The 13,058-nt window shown below is 42.5% G+C and overlaps 1 pseudogene; it reads right to left on the reverse strand.

The window, feature by feature from the left end:
• Window positions 1–10,263: 10,263 nt before the first annotated feature.
• On the reverse strand, window positions 10,264–11,312 carry LOC114495105 (annotated as a pseudogene).
• Window positions 11,313–13,058: the final 1,746 nt, after the last annotated feature.

Genomic DNA, 13,058 nt, shown 5'->3' on the forward strand with positions numbered 1-13,058 from the left:
AGAACTTGCCTAACATTACAGATAGAGCTGTCCGGGGCTTCATATGTCTGCATGTGATTGCATCTCACCAACAGTTTTAACGAATGCTGTTTTATTCATTCACATGCATGATGGAGAAAATGACTTTGGGGTTAAAAAGGCCAACGGAAACACGTTCCCCCACTCTGCAATGAGGCCTGCCCGACCAGGGCAGCCATGGGGTGTGGCCTCCGCTAATGGGAAAACTGGCACATTTTTATCCTTCCCTGGTCTTTCCCGTCCCATACAGAACCCCAAATGCCATAACATAGATGGGTATGTGTGTGTATCTGACAAAGTATTTTTTGTTCAGAATAAATGAAATAACGTTATCCAGTCACAAGAAGAAAAATATTTTCAGAAAAGAAAATGTATTTTTCCAAGGTAAAAAAGGAAATAACTTTAAAGATCAATTTAAAAAAATTTGTATTACCCAGAAAATTGTAGGCACAGAATAACTTCCAGAATGAAATGTAGATTTTCCAGAAATTTGAAGCCAAAATAAAGCAAAAGCTATTATTTTAGATTAACTTCCTCTTTCCCTGTGTGCTCTCCTAAGGTAAGAGCAATCATTGTTAAACTATTCTAAAATATTACATTATAAAATATTATATATTGTAATTTTCAAGGTTATTTTCAAGAAAGAAGCCAAGATGCTTAACTGTGAAGGCAATATGTACTTTATAATTTGAGAATTTGAATTCAATTAGGAAAATGACTAAATGACATCTGGGAATTCAACCAGAAATAACAAATCATGAAACAGTGTTTCCTTACTATCTCCTAGCACACTGCTACATGGAATGATAAAACTGAGCCTTACAATAAAGGAAAGCCAATTTTAGTTTTCCTGTTCAGAGCCATAGACAATGCTACTTGTGATCCCATACCTATGCACATAAAAATCAGAAAAAAAATCTATACATCTTGTATTTTTCTACTGTTTATCCAGCAACTAATTGGCATTATTATGTAAAGTAGAAAAATATGACAATTGTAATATTTGTATGTCTCTTGCATTTCCTCTTCCCAACAGTCCTCCCCCACAGCAAACACAATGTGCTTTGGGATCTTTATGGCACTGTGCAGAGGGCTTTTTCTGCATCACTTCCTCTAATCATATTGACTGAGAATGAGGTATATGTGATAGGCTCCTTTAAGAAAAATTGAGGTATGAGAAGAAAGACAAATAAATACCAAGGAGACAAAAATAACTACTTCCTACAGTGAGCTGGAACAAGATACTTTTAACATTTGTGAACCACTCAATCCTTATCATTAACTGGAGATAATGACTGGATCTTTTGCACAGAGTTGTGATGATTCAGATGAAGTGGACCCTTCCCTGGTTCCAGGAAAAAAAATCTGCCTGAGGCCAGGCCAACCAGAAACATTCATTAGTTCCAGGGTAGGCTCACATCCTAAACTGCAACAATTGCAGTAAATCCCAGGGCCAGTGGTGGTGCCCCCGTTGTGGGGAGGTTGCTCAACTGTGAGGGGTGAACTGGAGCCCATGGTGGGCACCTTGCCACAATGCAGGGTCGAGTCGAAAGGAATGAGACAAATTCCTAGCGGCATCAGGGGTGTCTTAAGTCGGAGCTACTCCTGGATTTGGGGTCACAGAAATGGACAATTGCCCTTTTTCGAGTTGATTCGCACTGCTACTCAGGGAAGAATGATGAAAGGCCCAGTCACTAAGCGGATGCACGGCAGAGCCAGGAATTAAACCCAGGCTTCCCATTCTTTACATCATTTTACACTCCCCAGGCTCTACATCACAGCACTGGGATTTCATTTCATCCTTTTTACCTCCAAAGAACTGAAAAAAAAAAAAAGGTAGAACAAGATTGAGCCTCAGAGGGTGACTTAGCCACAGAATGCGACTCAGAATCACACCCTAAGTTGAAGATTTACTTGCAAAGTAATTTAGTAAGGATGCACTGCCCAGGAAACAAATAAGGCCGGGGAAAGTCAGAGTCAGAAAGGAGAAGTCAAACCAGGGTGAAATTTTTAGCACAACCTGAGCCTCAACCAGATTTCTGAGGGAGCTCTTAAATAAGTGTCAATCACACTGCTGAGTTTATCTGGCCTCAGGCAGGGGACTGTGGCAACTGCACCCCCCACCCCCACCGCCCCCAGAGGGGACTTGCCCAATCAGCACCCACAGTAGACGGAGCTCCAGGACCCCTCCCACTGGGGACGACCACAGAAAACAGGTCTGAGGGCAGGAAACCGTTCCTGGATATCTGGCATGATCAGCTTTTCTGGAGTGGGATCCGGATGAATCAAAACCATAGAAAAGTCTCAGGAAGACAATGTGGAACCGAAGTACAATTTGCTTTTTTACTTCCTTAGACTCTTTCCTGATCCATGGAGAGAAACTCCTCCAAGCCTATGATTTTCTCACATTTCTTTTCGTGCCAGAGAACATTTCCCTGATGCAAAGCCTGGATCCCATAGAATAATCTTAAATTTACTTGCATGAATTTCCCCACATTTACTGTGCGGGAAATGATAGAGACAATATCAATAAGCCGTTTTAAAATTAAATGACAAAACACATTATTACAATACCTAGGACTGAGTATTTATGTGCTGTAGCAAATATGGGATGCATTGTATCCCTTCGACATTCATTTGTTAAAGCTCTAACCTTCAGTACCTGTGAATGTGGCTTTTTGCAGAGACAGGGCCTTTAAAGAGGAGATTAAGTTAAAACAAGCCCCTTAGGGTGGCCCTTAACCCAATCTGACTGGTGTCAGACTGGTGTCAAAGGAGGAAATTTGAATACACAAGGAGACCCCAGGGTCATTGCTTGCATGTAGATGGAAGACCATTTGCAGACACTGCCAGAAGGCAGCCATCTGCAAGACAAGGAGAGGGGCCTCAGAAGAAACTGAACCTGCCAACACCTTGATTTTGGACTTCTCGCCTCCAGGAATGCAAGAAAATAAACTTCTGTTGTTTAAGCCACCCAGGCTGTAATATTTTATTATGATAACACTAGCAAAGGAATCCAGAAAACCGCCCCTTCCTACTTTCTCATTCCAGCATCTCGGCTTTCCTGGGTAGGTGTGAGTGGATGGCTACATGTGAGGAAGAAGGAAATGTGTCCTCCACATAGTGTGTTGACCCTACCAACTCGAGCATTTCAGGAACAACCCTTAGAAGAGAACGGAACAGATTTCACAGAAGGGATTATTAAATAGACTCATATTCCACATAATCTGACGTGGTAATCTCAGCAGGCAGGAAATTATTCTGAGGGCTACAGCTGAGAAAGCACAGTAATGTCAGCATGAGGACCAGCTGGAATAAAACCAGGACCCAGGGTCCAAGTGTGCTCATTTTCAGAGCATTAGTACAGGATGAGGTGAAATGGAGGTGAGACCTCCCTTTGGCCTCTCAAGTCTAATTTTGGCTCACCAGCTCCATAAAAGCTACTTCAGAACACTAGGTCCTTAACAGAAGCTAAACAATCTTTCCATGTCATATCCATGCTCCTGAAAAATGAATCTAGGAAATCAAAGTCATAAATTTCTTTCTAACTGCTTTCCAAAGCAAACAATTTCTTGAATGATTTTTATTGGAATAGTATGCCCAACAAATAAACACAGAGATGCAATAAAGCTTTTCAAGATGGAAATAGGAAAATGGCTTAAGACTTGGCTGGTGTAGTCCAGTGGCTTGAGCGCCAGCTTGCAACTCAAAAGGTTGCTGGTTTGGTTCCCAGTCTAGGGCACATGCCTGGGTGGTGGGCCAGGTCCCCAGTAGGGGGTGTGGGAGAGGCAACCACACCTTGATGTTTCTTTTCCTCTCTTTTCCCCTCCCTTCCCCTTTCTAAAAATAAATAAGTAAAATATGTTAAAAAAAAAAGAAAAGAAAGAAAGAAAAGAAAAAGAAAAATGGGTTAAAATACTGGCACAGACAAAACAGAACTATGTGTTCCTCTTTTTGAAATCCTAGTTAATGTGCCTGGAGCTAAGAGGATACCTGCCAGTGTCCAGAAGGCATCTTCATGTACAGCACCCCATTCGAAGCTCAAAATCACACAAGAGATAAACAAAGGAGGGAGCTTAAGGCCAAAGAACTCAACAGGTATTTTGCCTGATATCAAAACAATAAGCGAATGGGAAAATAACCAAGTTGTACAGCATTTCCTATGCATAGGCATCTAATGCGGTGCTCAGAAAGACAAAGGTAATGAGCTCAAGAGCTGAACACTGGGAAAATGATAACATGAAATAAACACATACATACTATTACAATGCAGACTCCAGCAAGTGACGTGAAAACTGAACCACGACAATTTACAGTGTGCTGAGAACACAAGACTGAGTGGCGTATAATTTGGAATCTTTAGATTGCAAGCCATGGAAAATACGGCTCAAACCATCTTGAATGATACAGGAAAGTTATTGAGTATACAACTTAAACTTTTTAGAATCGTGCAGGCACAATGTAACACCAAGTTGTTGTTGATTAGCCATGTCATTTAAGTCAGTACTATGACAAAGTCTTTAAAACCAAAGTTTGTCAATACAGAAAAGGATGTGGTGAGTTTTGATAGTTAGTTTATGTGCACCACAAGATGCAAAAAATTTCAACATTTTGCATCTCATGGCACACATAAACTAATTCCTAAAATTCTGTATCACACCAAAAATATGTTTTTTGCTGACCTGACAAAAAATAGATATAAATTTGATTCATTCACACCAGGCAGCTATTGTTATGTTGACTGTTGTCACTTTTTTATTTGACATTCTAGGGAAAAATGTCAGTGCCCCTGACTTTGTTGGTATTGCATGCTTTTTAATACGCATGTTTATAAATATTGCATGTTTTTTTACACAGTAGGAGGAACAGTTTCATTGTCAATGCAGAGTTTTAGCATAATTCATAGGTAGAAAAAAACAAAAATGAAATATAGGGGAATTCACAGTCATCTAGGAAGACAGTAGAGATTGGGAAAATTTGTAAGAAAAGAGGAGAATTTGGAAGGAAACCAGGGTTTGATGCTCTTGGATTCACTATCCCCCGCCCCCCATCCCCTGCCCCCCCCCCCCCCACCACCGCTGGCCAGGCATTCATTCCTAACAGGGCTGGTGTTAGGGCAAATGGGTTCAGTGTAAATTTTTTAAAAAGAGTAAACAAAAGAAAAAAAAAACAAAAGAAAGAAAGGGATCTGATTTAAGGCCCAGTATTCTGAGAGTTGTTTTTTTAAAAGACTTCCTTTAAAAATGAGCTACATGATCCTTCACTAAAGACCTACAAGATGAGCATGGGGAGAGAGTCGGATAAAAGACTGAGTTACTCCAGCTTAACTGGAGGGGGGAGACCAGCAGATACAGCAGCGTTAAAGATCTGTTCCCACTGTAACACCCCGAGGAAGTATTACCTGTTCTTTTCTGACCCCTTGGGAAGGGTTTTGGGGAAGGAAGGAAGGATGGTGAAGGCAGGAAATTTAAATTTTTGATTGACTGACTTATTTTTTAAATTTTGCTTAAGAAAGTAAACACTATTTTTATAACAGTTTTAGATTTGCACTATAACTTGAAAGGTTGTATACAAAGTTCTCGCATACCTCACGTCCAGTTTCCCCTCTCAGGAACACCTCATCTGGGTACCGTGCATTCGTTACAGCTGGTAAACCAGTCGTGATTCGTAAATACTAGTGAAGGTCCGTAGTTCTTCAGATTTTCTTAGTTTTATCTGAAGTCCTTTTTCTGTTCTAAGAGACTATGTTACATTTAGTCATCATGTCTCTACTAAACTTTTGGAATACATAGAATATATTTGTGGTAATTTATATTTTATATTTTGATTGAATTTATTGGGGTTCTGTTGGTTAATGAAAGCATATAGGTTTTGAGTGTACAACCCTATAGTACATCATCTACATACCACATTGTGTGCTCACCAACCAAAGCCAGCCCCCTCCATCACCATTTACCCACCCTTCATCCTCCTCTACCTCCCCCAATCCACTTCCCTCTGATTTAATCCTTTCACCTCTTTCACCCAGCCCCACAGCCCCACCCAGGTATCTGTCAGTCTATTCTGTCTATCTGAGCCTGTTGCAATTTTATTAGATTTTACATGTGAACGAAATCATACCATTTTTTAATTTTTTTTTAGGAAACTCCATATTGTTTTCCACAGTGGCTGCACCAGTCTGTATTCCCACCCACAGTGCATGAGGGTTCTCTTTTCTTCACATTCTCTTCAACACTTGTCATTTGCTGATTTATTGATGGTAGATATTCTGATAGGTGTGAGGTGATATTTCATTATGGCTTAATTTGTATTTCTCTGATGATTAATGACATTGGGCACCTTGTCATATGTCCATTGACCATCTGTATGCCTTCTTTGGAGAGGTGTTTATTCAGGTCTTTTGCTTATTTTTAAAATTGGATTTTTGGGGGTGCTGAGTTGCCTGAGTTCTTTATAAGTTTTTGATATTAATCCCTTATCAGATGTAAGTTCTCCCATTCAGTGGGTTGTCTTTTCATTTTGTTGATGGTTTCCTTTGCTGTGTAAAAACTTTTTAGTTTGATATAGGCTTTATTTTAATGTTCTTATCTGTTCCTTCTACCAGATGTTTCAGTTCTTGGTAGATTTCATATTAATTTATTTAATTCTCAGAATAACACTATGAGGCAGGTAACTATTATTATTCCCATTTCACAGATAAAGAAACAGAGGTCAAGAGAAATCGAGTAACCTGCCCAAAGGCCCACAACAACAAGTGATGGAGCCAGCACACATGCCCAGGGTGTCTGACTGTGCAGAAGCCAAATGTATTAGATCAAATGTTAAAGGTCTTAATGAGCCTCCGAAGTTTCGTGTTCTCATGGTTCAGAGAGTCAGAGTTCCTGGGCCCTCTACGGAAATGAAGAAACATCAGCGTCTTGGCCGTGGCACCTGACGCGTGGAGCAATCCCGGCTCAGCTTGAGCCTGGCATTTCACTGCGAGCTCACTATCTCAGCCTTGCCTGTCCAGTGAGGGGATGGGCGAGTCTGGCATCCCGCCACGACCTTGTGTAGATCAGAGATAAAATGAAACGCAATTCTACTGTTTTGCGCACTCTCGGGCATGCTCAGCTCGGGCTATGGCAGCTCAGAGATGTGTGTTGGTCTTTGTCTCTGAAGAATTTTGAACAAATTACTTAATTTCCCTGATTTCACTTTGGATAAAGATGAAGTGACCATCAAACCTGCCTTATGTGGTTATAAGGATGAGAGGAAATGCATACAAAATATTTAATGTGTTAGTTGCTTCTTGCCCGTCCTCACTGCACACAGAGTAATCGGAAAACAGAGGAGATTCCTCCTCGGCCTGTGACTTCATTAAAACAGAATCGCAAAATGGTGATTTCTCTAACAATTCTGCAGTAATAAACCATAGTAAATGCAGTGGCTCCAGCCAGAATACCCACTTAGAAACATTGTCCTCCTTGGCCATTCTTTCTGTTTATTGGAAATCCTTTAAATGGTCCTGCTATCTGCCATGGCGTTGATGTTTGGAGAATTTACAGTGCGAGTGTGATTCTTCCCAGGGCTAGCCTCTAGTATATAAGAGCCACCCTTCTATGTTGGGAACAATTCTAGGCTAGGTTAAATCTCCTGGCTAGTCACACATTAGTGTTAATGTATCACTATCAGCCCCAAGGAAGTGGCTGTTAACAGATGCAGGGAGTGAGAGAGGAAAGGAATGGGGGCATCTGAGGACGGAAAAAGCCCTGCACACAGAGGCCAGGCTTGCCGGCCTCTAGTGACCTCTGACATTACATCTTCGAGGTACTCCCACATCTTTATTACAGACGCTGGAGGCGTCCTCGTCATTGGAAAGTTCTAGAGACCCTCCTCCCATGAATTCTGAAGGCAGTCGCTGCCAGTGATTCATCTGCGTCATATGGAAAACACAGGTTCTAAGTTTTCTTAGAATATTTGTTATTTGAAATAAAACTGCCGTTTTTGTTTTATTATCTGGATGGCAGCTGTGGGATTTTCTTCCAAGGCTGGTCATGAAGAAGCAGATCTTTCTGGCTGCCCCCTGATCCTGAGGTGGCAGCACTACCTGATATCTTTAGAGACCCGTTGGAGGGCATACAGATGCTTTGGCTGAGCACTGTGAGAAGTTAGATCATATCTGGTACATTTCTCTTCTTCTAGGATGTCAGGAGGAGGTGATTTCAAAAGATAGCTTAGTCATAAACAGAACTACTCCCCAGGAATTTGAGAGAAGAAAAATCTTTGCTTTTTTTATGTCGAAAGAACATTGATGTTATATTAAGAATAAATGTGATCTACTATACAAAGGTTAGTGATTATAATTTTTCACTGCAGATTGTTTAATTCTCATCAGTCACCAGGACTAGGAGAAGAGAACAAAAAGAGTGTAGGGGCTTAGGGAAAAAGTCCAGATTAATGAAAGGAGGTCTCACTTCCATTCGGAATCAGAATTGTTCAAATTACTTTGCTGTGTTCTGACCCTGCATGAGGCAGCAATAGAGTCTTTCATCCCCTTGAAATAATCGGGCTCTGAATGCATTAATTCATATAGATTTCAAATAGCAATCCGACGTATTAAACTTACAGTCATGCTCCGGTAGAGATTGTATAATATTTTAAGATCCACTGTTTAAATGCCAGGCCACATGTGGAAGGAAAGGGACTAATCTAATGCTAGAATTTTGTACCTAGTTCAGAAGTAATTTTTTCATAAGACAAGCAATGAAAATGTATTGAAGGAACTGGGTAGCATGAAACATCATTTGAAACAAAATTACTTCGTGAAACATCACAGTTACACATAGAGAAAGGAAAAAAAAATCCCTGGGCAGAGCAGATGGCTCAGTGCACACTACCAGGAGATTTGTGTGCACACAGTTTAAACGACAGTCTTTATTGTTCCCTGAGCACGGTTTCGGATGCCAGAAGCAAAGTCAACAGGCTTCAAAATATGCAGACATGTTAAAACAATTTTATAAATGAAGGTTGCACTTTATCTCAAAAAGTTAAGGTCATCCCTTACCGTGTGTCATACAGATACTGGCTTTCTGGGTAGATAAAAAATACAATCTGGAAGGGGCTACGAGACAGCAGTCACCAGCTTCCAAAATAGACTCATAAAAGATGAAAACACTGAGGGATATTTATCTTTAAAAAAAACTATGGTTACCATTACAATGGATCAGGCCCAGCAAACTCATTTCAATTTGAAATGACAAAACAAAAACATATTAAAAAGTTAAAATAATTGGAAAACAAATACAAAAACAAAACATACAGCATAAGATAGTGTGCAGAGTAACTGTTAAAAGTGATAACCCAATAGAAGATTTTAGACATACTTGGGGGGAAAGCCAAGTTTAACACTGAACTGACTAAGCTCCAGGGGCCTTCCTTTTGCCTCTGTAACTTGGTTCCTGAGGCCACGCAGCCCAGCTGCTCACTTCTTTCTACCTCTATGACTTTCTAAATAAACCTCCTCTTATAACTTGAGTTCTTGACTCTGAATTCTTCTCTTAGCCAAACTCACAAACCAAGGCCACAATGTAACCCATGGCTTAGCATCTGGTACCTTTGAACCATAAGGTTCAACCTTATGAACCACTAGCACATGGCCGTGACTCAGACTGTCCCATTGCGGTGCAGTGTGACAGGGTGCCAGGGAGGCCCAGCCAGGACCACCTTGCAGATGCAGATGCATGCTAGGTACCAGGAGGGGCCTGTTGCACCCCATCGGTGCCTCGCTTTGCACAGGGTGAGTCTTCCTTGAAATTTCAGACCTCCCTCTTTTAAGATGCAACTGTCCAGCCTGCTCCAGGCCTGCTGCAGTTCACTTGACCATGTCATTTGGGTGCTACAGGGAGATGGGCACCCAGGGCTTCTCACCGTGGATGAAAACGTCTCCCCTGTTGATGTAGATGATGATGTGCCAAAGGCGTAGAGCTGCTTCCCTTCATGTCACTTTCCAATGACAAACATGAAGACCGTGTTGTTCCTCTTGGCCTTAGTTTCAATGAAGTCCTTAAACTTCATGGGCATGGAGCTGGTGGCCATGCTGATGACCCTCTGGGCTATGTTCTTATCTCCTGTCACTCCTGCCTGGGCTTGTACTAGAAGTCCTTCCTCCACGCTGTGTGGGTGAGGTAAGTGGCGTTCTCCCATGCTCTGGGCTGCATGTAGGCGCCAATGTTGGAGGACATCTCCCTACTCATGATATCAAGTGCTTCATTGAATTTGCACTTGGCAGACAAGTGTGCCAACTCTTGGCATGATCTGCTGCTCCGTGAGGTTGGTGAGCAGCTGCAGGTTGTGCTCCAATTCTGGCAGCACAGAGCCGAGGGCCTTGGCCTCTTTGCAGGGCAGTGGCAGCTGCTGTGACTGCTGTGGTAGCCCTTTGTCAGGGATGTTGTGCTTGTGGCTGATCTGACTGTAGCTGTAGTAGACCTTCTGCTCCCGGACAGTCATGTCTATGACCTTGACCTGAGAAAACTCTTTCTGGAGATCAGTGAGCTTCTTCCTAACCCTGCTGTTGGCCTTCAACTTTTCCATTGTCTTATAAGAGTATATGGGCTTCTTCTTGCTTTTGCTGGGATCTTTCCTCCACTGGCTCAGCTCCTTCTGAAACTCCTCTTCAGCTTCTTCTCCAGAGTTAACAACAGGGATGTCTTGAAGGGACTGAGTGATCCACTCCGGGCCACAGGATCCCATGTTGCCTTTTCCCTTTCTCTCTTTGGTTTTGACTGGGTTAATGATACCTTGTGTGTCCTTATCAAGGCCCCTTACAGAGATGGAGCCCACCTTCTGCAGACACTTCTGCCCAACTCCTTTTGTGTGTACTACCCAGAGACCAAAATCCACAAACAATTTGGTTCCCCCTGCAAACCCTTTCTGGCTGGATTTAAAATTGTCACGTTTTTAACTTCTTTGGTCTGAAATTTTTAGGAAATTCATCCTGCTTAACTGCTTTTCTTCACCATCAGAATTTTCCAGCTATGCGTCCTGTGTCACCCCTTTCTTGAGCCTGACATTGATGAAGTTGACTGGCAAGTAGTAGTTGCCAGCCCCTTTACCTCCAAAGCTGGGCCTCTCTCTCTCTATCCAAGTTTCTCTCTCTCCGCACTCCATAGGTAGCCTCTTCATTGGTCCTTCAGTGCCACCACTGGTTGAGATTGAACTCATTTTGCATGTAGATCCTAGTCAGTGATCTCAAAGTCCTTCTTCTCATGCTCTTCCTTGTGACCTTCCCTGGCCTGGTACAAATGGGACAGTGACATGGCCAGTCGCTCATCTGGGTTCAGTGTCCCAAAGACGGTGTCCCGATACATGTGACCCAACTGCATAGACCACCTTGGGAGAGGGGGCTCCCTCACTGTGCCTCAGCCAGGTGAGAAAGGGCAGTGAGGATACAGACAGATGAACTATATCCAAAGCAGATGTGGAGATGCTGGCCTTCAGAACTTCTGGAAGAAGGTGAGGGGATGGCCATGATCTCTTTGCCAACTGCCCCTGGGAACAAGATGGCAACCAGAGGATGTGATGCCACATGCCCCAGCACTCCAGGCGTTGCTGGCAGCCAATCAGAATGGCTACTAAGTCCATTGCCCTGAACTCTTCATCTACTCTATTCCGCCCTAGAGAATCACAGCTAAACTGAGTGATGAAAGCTCACAAGACACCCTGTTACGTTTGGGGATAGTCCTCATTGCTAGGGACTCTGTCATTGTGTTGGACTGAAATGATCTCCTCTGATGCCTTGACCTCTTTGAGCTTCAAGGGACAGTTTGCTCTCTGAGAACAGAGAAATGTCTCACTTTGGTATCTCCAGCCTCTATGACAGCATCTATGGCACACAGGAGGTTCTCAGTCAAAATCTGCTGAATAAAAAAATGACTATTTTCGCCTCTGGAGCCATACTGTATAAAGTGAATTCCTCATCCACAGTCAGTTTTTCAAATAAGTGAATAAGTTACAGAGGTTTCTATCAAGTTTCTCTTTTAGAAGCTGGCCATTCCCAGTTCCTTAAATTGTTTTTCACTTGCAAAGCAGTGTGCCTGCCACAGAAAAGGAATTTATTTATATTTAATTAAAGAAGACAGTCTTGTTTTGGGAAGTATATGTACGTGTGTGTTTATACAGTCAGAAGGGGAGAGAAAGGGAGAGGGAGACTTTACCCACCACCGAGTGGGTACCGATAGCTCTGGGGATAATAGAGATTCCGCAGGACTAGATATGGTTTGTCTTAGTTCATCGGAGCCTCTATGACAGTGTCACAGGCTGGGTGGCTTATAAACAGAAGAATTTACGTCTCACAGTTCCGGAGGCTGGGAAGTCCACATCCAAGCATCAACCTACTCAGTGTCCTTCTCACATGGTAGAAGTTGACCCTCGTGTGGGGTCCCTTTTATAAGAAGACTAATCCCATTCACCAGGACTGCACCCTCATGACCTAGTCACTCCCCAGAGTCCCTATCTATCACCGGTCAGAGTGGGGCTAGGATTTCAACATAATGGAAATTTCATTCATAACAGTCTCCTTCCCAACAGACACCATAGCCGCTGCATGTCAGGCTGTTGGGGGTCTGCATGTTCTAGCTGCAGATCACGTGTTTATCTTCCCTGGATAAACAGTAGCCCCCTTGTCGCTCCTCTCTCCATCATCCTTCCAGAACCTCTGATCCACTTGTTATCCATTCTCTTAAGGAGAAGATTTGAGGGAAACCCCTGGAGTAGGTTATAATAGGTTGCCAGAGGAAATGTCTCTATTTTAAAAGAAAATGCATGAAGAAGAAGATTATGCTGGCTTTATGATATTGCAGGCAAGCTGCTGTTTAGAAGGCAAATCCGTTACTCTTGCCACCTCCAAGCATCTCTGGGAGACAGTTGTGGGAGAAAACCCTCTGTGTTGAAGATATTTTTTCTGGAGATACATGGTGTGAGGAGTGGTCAAACTTCTATAAGGAAAATGGAAGGAGAGGCCGTGCCTAAACACTTTTGTAAGGGACCCAGTAACACAGAAGATT

This window comes from Phyllostomus discolor, chromosome 4 (assembly GCF_004126475.2).
Source record: "Phyllostomus discolor isolate MPI-MPIP mPhyDis1 chromosome 4, mPhyDis1.pri.v3, whole genome shotgun sequence".
Lineage (NCBI taxonomy): Eukaryota > Metazoa > Chordata > Mammalia > Chiroptera > Phyllostomidae > Phyllostomus > Phyllostomus discolor.